The following is a 10,274-nucleotide window of genomic DNA, read 5'->3' as shown; positions in this document are numbered from 1 at the left end:
CCAACTAAAAAAAAAAAAAAAAGAATGCCAACTAGTTCAACCTCTGTGGAAAACAGTGTGGCGACTTCTAAAAGAACTAGGAATCGGCTGGGCTCCGTGGCTCAGTCTGTAATCCCTTGCTTTGGGAGGCCGAGGTGAGTGAATTGCCTGAGCCCACGGGTTCGAGACCTGCCTGGGCAAATTGGCGAGACCTCATCCCTACAATAAATCAAAAAAATTAACCGGGTGTGGTAACGCACCCCTGTAGTTCTGGCTTCTTGGAAGGCTGAGGCAGAAGGATCGCCGGAGTCCAGCAGGTCGAGGCTGTGGTGGCCAGGAGCTGCCACTGCACTCCAGTCTAGGTGACAGAGTGAGACTCCAACTCAAAGAAAAAAAAAAAAGAACTAGGAATCGACCTCTCATACAACCCAGCAATCCCCCTTCTGGGAATATCCCCAGAGGAACTCACATCATTGTACAAAAAAGTTACCTGGGCAGGCATGTTTATAGCAGCAGTATTCACATTAGCAAAAACATGAAACCAACTGTGCTACCCATTGAAAGTGGACTGGATAAAAAAAAAATGTGGTACATATACATGATAAGATATTACACAGCCATAAAGAAGGACAAACTTATGGGCTTTGCAGCAACCAGGATGGGTTTAGAGTGATCTGTCACAGAAACAAAGACCTGAGTACCACATGTTCTCAGTCATAAGCTGACCCTGAGCATTTATCATAATACTATAAGAAAGGGATTGGCAGTAGCTGGAAACTGCCAGGGAGGAGGGGGCACATAACATCAGTAAGGTACCTGATCTCAAACCAGGAGAAGTGGGTACCAAAGCTAAAGCCCAAAGTTTACTTGCATGATGATTACTTGTATATCTAATCCCAAATTGTACTCCACATCTTTAATCAAATTTTTTTTTCCCATTCATGTAAATTGCTCCCAGTGACTCCTCTCCAAGCCCTGATTCAAGACCCAGGCTCTTTCCACTGTGTGGCTCTGTGTCTTTAATCCTATCTTTCAACCTGCTCATGTGTATCAAGCCCAGTGGAAGGAGGATGAGAACAAGAAGGGGCACCTGCCTTTTAACCCCAGTGGCCCAGAAGTGACCCAAATTATTTTTGCTCACATATTGTGATAGAGATCATTTGACCCACAAAGCCGCCATGCCTGGTTCTTTATAGAAAAAGTAAAGGGCCTGAGGGATGCACATGAATATGTCCACATGAATAGACCCCCTTTGGTGACACACTACACACACTGGTCCACTCCTTGATTGTTGGAGACTGTTCCATACTAGACCTACATTTTCAGTGGATACATTATGATGACATTCTTGCTACGTAACAGAATGTATTCAACCTGTCCCTTCTTCATGAAAATAAGGTCATTTTTCATCTTTTGCTATAGATTATACCATAAATGAATATCCTTGTATTTATGTCTTTATCTTGTTGGATGAATTCCTAAAAAGTGAATTATTCAAAGGGTAGAGGCATTTGCTCTAATAGATGGTTTACAAAATAAAAAGGTGGTATCAATTGTATACTTCTACCATCAAGGCTGGAACCTTTCCTCCAAATTGACTTCAAGAAATACACTGTAAAGCCAGGCGCGGTGGATCACGCCTATAATTCCAGTACTTTGGGAGGCTGAGGTGAGAGGATTGCCTGAGCCTGCGGGTTCAAGACCAGCCTGGGCAACTTGTGTCTACAATAAAGTTTTTAAAAATTAGCCGGGCATAGTGGTGTGTACCTGTAGTTCCAGCTACCTGGAAGGCTGAGGCAGAAGGATAGCCTGAGCCCAGCAGACTGAGGCTGCAGTGGCCGGGAACGTGTCACTGCCCTCCAGCCTGGGTGACAAAATAAGACTCCAATTCAAAAAAACAAAACAAAACAAAAATACAGTGTATTTTTGCTACTCTGATAGGTGAAAAATGCTATCTATCTCTGCACAAACTGAGTTTGTAAGTCTCACATTATGAATGGAATTGAACATCTTTCCCACAGTATTCATTGGTATTTCTTTCCTTTGCAACTCTTAGTTTATGCCCTTTGCTCGTTTTTATACTAGGTTCAGAATGACCACTTTGTCCCCGTTTGCCAGGGACTGTCTCAGTATTAATACTGAAAGTCCCATGTTCTGGGAACTTCCTCAGCCCTGGGTAAACCAGGATGATTGGTCGCTCTAATTGGGCGACCAATGCAATTGATTTATCTTTTTAAATCATTTGAAGAAATCCTAAAGACATTATAGATACTAGTTTTTCATATTTTCCCAGTGTATTTATTTTTCCTTATATTTTATTACATTTTTTTCCAGGCAGAATTTAACTTGTTAACAAATATTTCTGTATTCTCCTCTAGAAGAAAACGACTCTTTAAAAGTAAAACAGGACTACTTCCGTTTTTGTAGGAACACAAAGGAGCAAACAGCTTGGTGAAGGCCCAGGATAAGAGCAGCTGTGAACAACCTCCTTGGGTCCCCTCCCCTGTGGGAGCTTTTCTGTCCTCTCAATAAATCCTGTTTTCTAAAACGAAAAAAGAAAAAACAAAGAACAGAGGTGGCGGGAGGAAAAGCCTGGAAAGTCACCACTGAAGAACCTCAGGAGGCTGAAGGCTTTGGGGATGGGGTGATGGAAAGCAGGGCCCAGCCCCCAAAAGTGGTTGCCTTTCCCCCAGGTTTCAGCATTTCCGAGATTAAGAACATACAGCAGTGACACTTAATGTTCACACAGTGGAAACAGCAGCAGAGGAAGGAAAAGTTGACAGCTAAGAAAAAACTTAAAAAAGAGAGAAACTCTTGGTGATAAGTCTCCACCAAAGCCTATACCTAAGACCACTGACAACCAGCGAGTGTAGGATGAAACCATAGCAGACCCTAATGATGAAGAGGTTGCTTACCATGAGGCTACAGAAGAATTGGCTTCTTACTTCAGCAGACAAACTTCTCCCAAGAGCCTCATGATAACACTGTTGGTGGGAGTGTAAACTAGTACAGCCTCTGTGGAAAACAGTTTGGGATTCCTAAAAGATCTAAAAATCAACTGTCCATATGACCCCCCAGTTCCCATACTGGGAATATACCCAGAGGAACTCAAATCACCCCCAGTTCCCATACTGGGAATATACCCAGAGGAACTCAAATCACTCTATGAAAAAGATACCTGCACACATATGTTTATTGCAGCCTTGTTCACAATAGCAAGAACATGGAACCAACCATGCTGCCCATTGAAAGGTGACTGGATTTAAAAAATGTGGTATATATTGCGATATGATGAAATATTACACAGCCATAAAGAATGACAAAAATCATAAACTTCACAGCAACCTGGAAGAATTTAGAGTCTATAATACTGATCTATCACAGAAACAAAGAACTGAGAATCACATGTTCTCACTCATAAGCAGACTTTAAACAACTTTCATAATACTACAAGAAAAAGATTGGCAGTAGTGGAAAACTACTGGGGGAGGGGGCAATGCAGGATTGACAGTAGTGGTTATCTGCCAGGGGAGAGAGGGGCACACCTCATCAACAAGTATACCTGCATAATGAACATTTGTATACCTAACCCTGAATTGTACCCCGCATCTTTAAAATAAAAAAAGTTAAAACAAAAAAATAAAAATAACATCAGACAGACATCATGGGAGAACAGTACGACTCTGTGAACTGCTCTCCACAGTTATATCAAACTCGCATGTTTATTACAGTAGAGGGGCCAGGTTGGGTGGCTCAGCCTGTAATCCCAGCACTTTGGGAGGCCGAGGCAAGTGGATTGCCAGAGCCCATGGGTTCGAGACCCACCCGGGCAACTTGGCGAGACCTCATCTCTACAACAAATCAAAAAGAATTAGCCGAGCGTAGTATAGTGCGACTGTAGTTCCGGCTACTTGGAAGGCTGAGGCGAAAGGATCGCCAGAGCCATGCAGGTCGAGGCAGCGGTGTCCAGGAGCGTGCCACTGCACTCCAGTCTGGGTGACAGAGTGAAACTCCAACTCAAATAAGTAAATAAATAAATAAAAACAAAAGAGGACTAGATCTGAAAAAAATTATTCCAAAGTGCCATAGTGCATCTCAAGAGATTTCACAGATCTGATTGTTATTCATAAAGATCGTAAAACCCCAAATGGATTCATTTTGAGTCACTTGCCAAATGATCCAACTGCTCATTTTAAAGTGAGCAGTGTTCATCTTCTTTTCTTTTTTTTTTTTGAGTTGGAGTTTCACTCTGTCACCCAGACTGGAGTGCAGTGACTGCTCCTGGCCACCACAGCCTCGACCTGCTGGGCTCCGGCGATCCTTCTGTCTCAGCCTTCCAAGTAGCTGGAACTACAGGTGCGCGCTACCACACCCAGCTAATTTTTTACTTATTGTGGCGATGAGGTCTCGCCAAGTTGCCCAGGCGGGTCTTGAACCCACAGGCTCAGGCAATCCACTCACCTCAGCCTCCCAAAGCCCGGGATTACAGGCTGAGCCACCGAGCCTGGCTAGTGTTCCTCTTCTTAAGGAAATCAAAAGGAGAGGCAAAGACCCCCACAGAACACATACCCAAAATAATTCTTAAGAATTTTGCAACATGACAGGGTCATTCAATTGGATGCATGTTTGCATCTCTCTTTCCTCATAATCCTTAATTTATTGGAAGGCAGGTTGCCACATTCCACATTCAGCAGGATTATATCTTCCTCAGATTTCACAGATACATATTTGAGAGTGAAACGAAAGTGGGGAATTCAAGAACTTGGTCCACGTTTTACCTTAAAATTAAGATCTCTTCCGAAAGGAACCTTTGATTCTAAATATGGAGAGTATGAATGGGTCCGTAAGCCCCAGGAAATGGATGCAAGCAGAAGAAAATTCCACTTATAAAGTATTGAGGAAATAGTGTTGGATTTTGCCCAAGAGGCCTATCTTGAACTTGGGAAATTATTTTTGATAGAACACCCTTTTCAAAACAGCATTTACTGATTTCATAAACCTTTCATGTCGGACAATTACCAGATGCCATGAACTGCCACTGTATGCTTATGCAGAAAATACAAATAAAAGTCAATTTCACGATGAAAATAGATATATAAATAAATAAAAGTAAAACAAAACAAAAAACCCACATCATCACCATATAACATTTAACAATAATTCTCTAGGATTATCAAATATCTAATCAATGTTCAATTTTCACTGGCTCAAATATTTCTTTTTCAGAAAGTTACAATTTGTTTAAATGAATCACAAACCAGATAGGAATTATACATTGTAATTGATTGACAGAACTTTTAAGTCTTTTAATCTATCACTTTCTCTTCTGTTTCTTTCTAAATGTTTTGTTTTATTTCTTGCAGTTTGTTGAAGACACGAGCTAACCTGATCTGTGTTTTTCCAACCAAATCGTGCTGATTGCACTCATATAATGTCCTTTGATTTGTTTCTCTACCACTGTACTTTCTGCATAATGACTGATGAATCCAGAGGCTTGGTCAGACTCAGGCTCTATCCATCTGTCTATCCATCTATCTGTCCATTTATTTATCTATCCACCTATCTATCATCTACCTATCACAAGAATACATAGTTAGGGATGTGTACTTCCATTTGAATATGTACAATACCTGGTTTCCTCTCTTTTTGTGTAACTTTTGACTGTCATTATCTTGATTCTGTATTTAATTAAAGGTCCCAGAGTTGTTACAGTCTATTATTCCTTCTTCATTTATTATCTGGAATACTTCTATAGAGACACACTTCCCATTATCAGCTATTTGGTTATCCCAAGATGCACAGGAAAGACAGGCTAGATGCTATCCCTTAACCCTTTATCTACCAGTGTTCAAAACAATGTGTATGTTTATTAGATTCCTTCAGAGTAATCTATTATTTTTTGTTTTTTTTTAATAATTTTACAGGCCGAGCTCGGTGGCTCAGCCTGTAATCCCAGCACTTTGGGAGGCTGAGGCGAGTGAATTGCATGAGCCCGAAGGTTCAAGACACACCCGGGCATCTTGGTGAGACCTCGTCTCTACAATAAATCAAAAGAAATTAGTCGGGTGTGGTAGCGTGCACCTGTAGTTCTGGGTACTTGGAAGACTGAGGCAGAAGGATCGCCAGAGCCCAGCAGGTCCAGGCTGCGGTGGCCAGGAGCTTGCAACTGCACTCCAGTCTGGGTAACAGAGTGAGACGCCAACTCAAAAAAAAAAAAAAAGTTTACAACATGACAAGTTCATTCAGTTGGACGTATTTTTGTTGTTTTTGTTTTGTTTTGCTTTTTGTTTTGTTTAGAATCATTGTAAACTTATGGATTTAAATGCTTCTGATGTGTTTTAATCAAATCTATTCTTATTATTCTTTTGATGCTCAAGTTGTCCCTTCCTTGGCAATAGAATCTCTTCAACTTGTCTCCTGAGTTCTTTTAAAATGATCTCATTAATAGCTTCCTTAATTTGGAGTATGTTTCAAGTAATACATTTTCTATATGATTCCCTCCTTATGCATTTTCTGCCCCCAAATGGATTCAGCCATTATTTCTAATGTGCCCTATTTTCTTTCAGAGAAAAAATGGTATTTAGTGACCATAATCTAGACCTCAGGGATACTCATTGCTATTAAGCTTGGTCATGTCATTGTTTCTACACTTTTTTAGTAGACAGAGCTAGGAAAGACGGGTTGTTCCTTCCCTTCCTTCTCTTTATACCCCCTCCTCCTCCTCCTTCTTTTCCTCTTCTTCTTTTAAAACATTTCATGAGCTCAAACTGCTTTAAATGTAACACCATAGGGCCTCAATTTAATTTCATTGATCTTACACTTGTGCATCGTTTTTCACCAATGCCAAAAATTCTGATTTCTATGAACTTCACTTTAATTATTTACTTGCAGTCTCAGAAAAACAATGCCAACAACTGCCACAAAAGCGCAATTACTTAAAAGAAGCTAAGATTTCTTGCAGTTCCTTCTTGTCCTCAAGGAATACCCAACTGGGGATATATAGTCAAATTACTTTAAAGCCAATTGAAAGAATTCCTCTCTGTGGGGTTTTGCCACCGACAATTAGATCCACTTGTTTCATTTTTATTTCAATTTTGAAATTGTTTTAAAAAATTTTAAGCTAAGCTTAGTTTGGTTTAATTTAATTTATTCATGTGAAATAATTACATTATTCAAAAACAGAATATACAAAACAAGGTATGTTTAGACAAGTTGGCTTTCCATCTGTCTCTTTCCTGGTTTTTTCCTTCCCCTACAGGTAATAATTTTTATTAGTTTTTGGTTATTCTTTCCATTAAAATTACATATAAGCAAACTAGTATATCTATTCACTCTACTCCCCAATTAATAATAGTATCATGTAATTTTCTCTACTTTGCTTTTGCACTTAATAATATGTTTCAGATATGCCTCTATTTTAGGATATACAGATAGCTCTTATTTTATTTTGCAGCTACATAATACTCTACTATACGGATATACCACAATTTATGCAATCAGTCTCCTATTGATGGGCATATGGTTTGTTTCCGGTCTTTTTGTGTTAAATTAGTGCTCTATCTCAATTTTGATAACTTACTCCTTTTTCAGGAAATGCACGTTGCCCTCTGAATTCAGGAAAGAGGCTTTGCTTTTATCCCAGGGTAAAAAGGACCGGCCCATCCCTTATCCATTCTTAATTTGAGGTTGAAAGGAACCAATGGAAATGCTTCAGCAAACTCTGATCTTTCAAATGTAATAAATCCCTTTTAAGGGAAATTTAACTACGGAGCCCAGGCTCTCTGGCTACACAGTTTTACTTCATGTGACTATACAATAATATATTGGAACCGGCTGGGCAAGGGGGCTCAAGCCTGTAATCCCAGCACTTTGGGAGGTGAGGCGAGAGGCTTGCCTGAGCCCACAGGTTCGAGACCAACCCTGGGGAACTTGACGAGATCTCGTTCCTTCAATAAAAAATAAAAAATTGACCGGGCATAGTAGCATGCACTCATAGTTCCGGCTACTTGGAGGGCTGAGGTGGAAGGATCCCTGGAACCCAGCAGGTCGACGGTGGGGTGGTGGTGAGCATACCATTGCACTCTTGCCTAGGTGAAGGAATGAGACTCCAACTCAAAAATACAAATATATATATAAATATAAATATATATATATGATGTAAAATGATAAAACTATAAAATATATTTATATATGATTTGCTTCATTGCTTCAATATTACTTTCTTAAGACATATCCATGTATATATCGGAACCAGCTTTATAGGCTGATTCTGTTTGTTGCCATTGCTGTAATTTTAAATTGCAAGCTATGCTATGAATATAACTTTAAAATATACTTTATATTAATGTAGTGGGGCCTTGAGATGGAGAGGTTTTAAACACATATGCTTACTTTAAGTCAACTCAGAACTTTGCAGGTTTCTTTATGTAACTTTAACACAGACATCCATTACACATAACCCACCTTCAACACTATCAGCTTTTTGTCAATCTCTTCTCATCTGTCCAGACTTCTATTTCTTTAACTTGCTGGTGTGTTCTAGAATTTTATATAAATTATTCAACACTTACAATTTTAAAGTTTAGAATTGGATACTTTATTCATATAGCTTGAAGTACTAGTTTTTTACCTACCTAGTTCTCCTCCTGTAGGTAACCAATGTTATTGGTTCTTGTACCTCCCACCCAAGATATTTTATGCATATCAACACATATATTTTTCCTACTTTTCACCTAAATGATAGCATATTATAAACATCATTCTGAACCTTTTTTTCCCTACCAAATAAAATATCAGAGATTTTCCATATTTGTTCATTAGAGTTTCTTTATTTTTTTTATGACTGTATACTATTCTATTTTAGGGATATATTAGAATTTATTTAACTAGTTCCCGATTGATAACCTTTTAGGTTATTTTCCCTCTTTTGTTATTACAACCCATACCACAGTATGTAACATTGCCCATTTCACACCTCTATCACAATTTGTGAAGTCCCTTTGTGCCTATCCTCAATCAAGCCCCCTTTTTTCTCCACCTCAGAGTTTTCTACTACCCTGAATTTTGGCTTAATTTTTCCCTTACTATTCTTTAGAGTTTTACTACGTATGTTTGTATCCTTAAGCAATACCTTGCTTAGATTTGCACAATTTTGAACTTTATGTAAACAGAATTACACTTCTCTGATTTGCTTCATTGTTTCAATATTACTTCTTGAGATATATCCAAGAACAGTTGTAATTCATTCATTTTCTAATGCTATTGCACTATACCAATATACCATACATTTAATTATCCATTATTGGTGGGCTTTTGGGTTGTTTCCACTTTTGCTATTACAAACAGTGCTGCCTAAAACATCCTAGGCATCTATCTCTTCTTATGCAGGTAAGAGTTTTTCTAGGGTGTTCACCAAATAGTAGAACTGTTGGAATCATGCAGATATTTATTAGATGAAATCAAATTATCTTCCAAAGTGATACCAGTTCTTATACCCACCATCAGTGTAAAAATATTCTGGCTGCTCCAACCTCACCAATATTTTATATTTAGAGACTTTCTATTTTTACCACTCTGGTCAGTGTAAAATGGTATCTCATTATAATTTTAAATTGCATTTTCCTAATTAGTAAAAAAAATTGAACAGCTGTTCATATGTTTACTGATCATAAAAGATTCTTGTTAGACAAAGTGCCTCTTCAAGCCTTTTGCCACATTATCTGTGCAGCTCATTTTATTATAATAATTAAAGCTTTGCCTGTTACATGTATTACAAACAATCCTTCACATTTGTAGGAATCTTTATTCTCAGTTTGTGAAAGTTTTGTACTCTTTTTTTTTTTTTTTTGAGTTGGAGTCTCACTCTGTCGCCCAGACTGGAGTGCAGTGGCCGCTCCCGGCCACCGCAGCCTCGACCTGCTGGGCTCTGGCGATCCTTCCGCCTCAGCCTTCCAAGCAGCTGGAACTACAGGCGCGCACTACCACACCCGGCTCATTTTTGATTTATTGTAGAGATGAGGTCTCGCCAAGTTGCCCAGGCGGGTCTCGAACCCGTGGGCTCAGGCAATCCACTCACCTCAGTCTCCCAAAGGCGCGGGATTACAGGCTGAGTCACCAAGCCCGGCTTGCACTCTCTTTATGGTGTCCTTTGAATAGAAGTTTTGCATTTTAAGGTAGTTAAGTTTATTTACTTTTCTTTATGATTTGTGCATTTTGTAATTTGTATATTTTGAGGCTTACTCAAGAAAGATGCCTTCCTTGAGATTAAAAAAAGAATTCTCTTTTACTTTACTCTA

The 10,274-nt window shown here is 39.1% G+C and overlaps 1 pseudogene; it reads left to right on the top strand.

The window, feature by feature from the left end:
- LOC103263869 overlaps window positions 1-5,044 on the top strand; it is a 16,344-nt pseudogene extending 11,300 nt beyond the window's left edge.
- The last annotated feature ends 5,230 nt before the right edge of the window (window positions 5,045-10,274 follow it).

Source organism: Carlito syrichta, unplaced genomic scaffold (genome assembly GCF_000164805.1).
Source record: "Carlito syrichta isolate Samal-C Ts95f unplaced genomic scaffold, Tarsius_syrichta-2.0.1 Scaffold305308, whole genome shotgun sequence".
NCBI lineage: Eukaryota > Metazoa > Chordata > Mammalia > Primates > Tarsiidae > Carlito > Carlito syrichta.
Note: the sequence above shows the minus strand (reverse complement) of the source record. Positions and strands in the feature narration are given on the sequence as shown.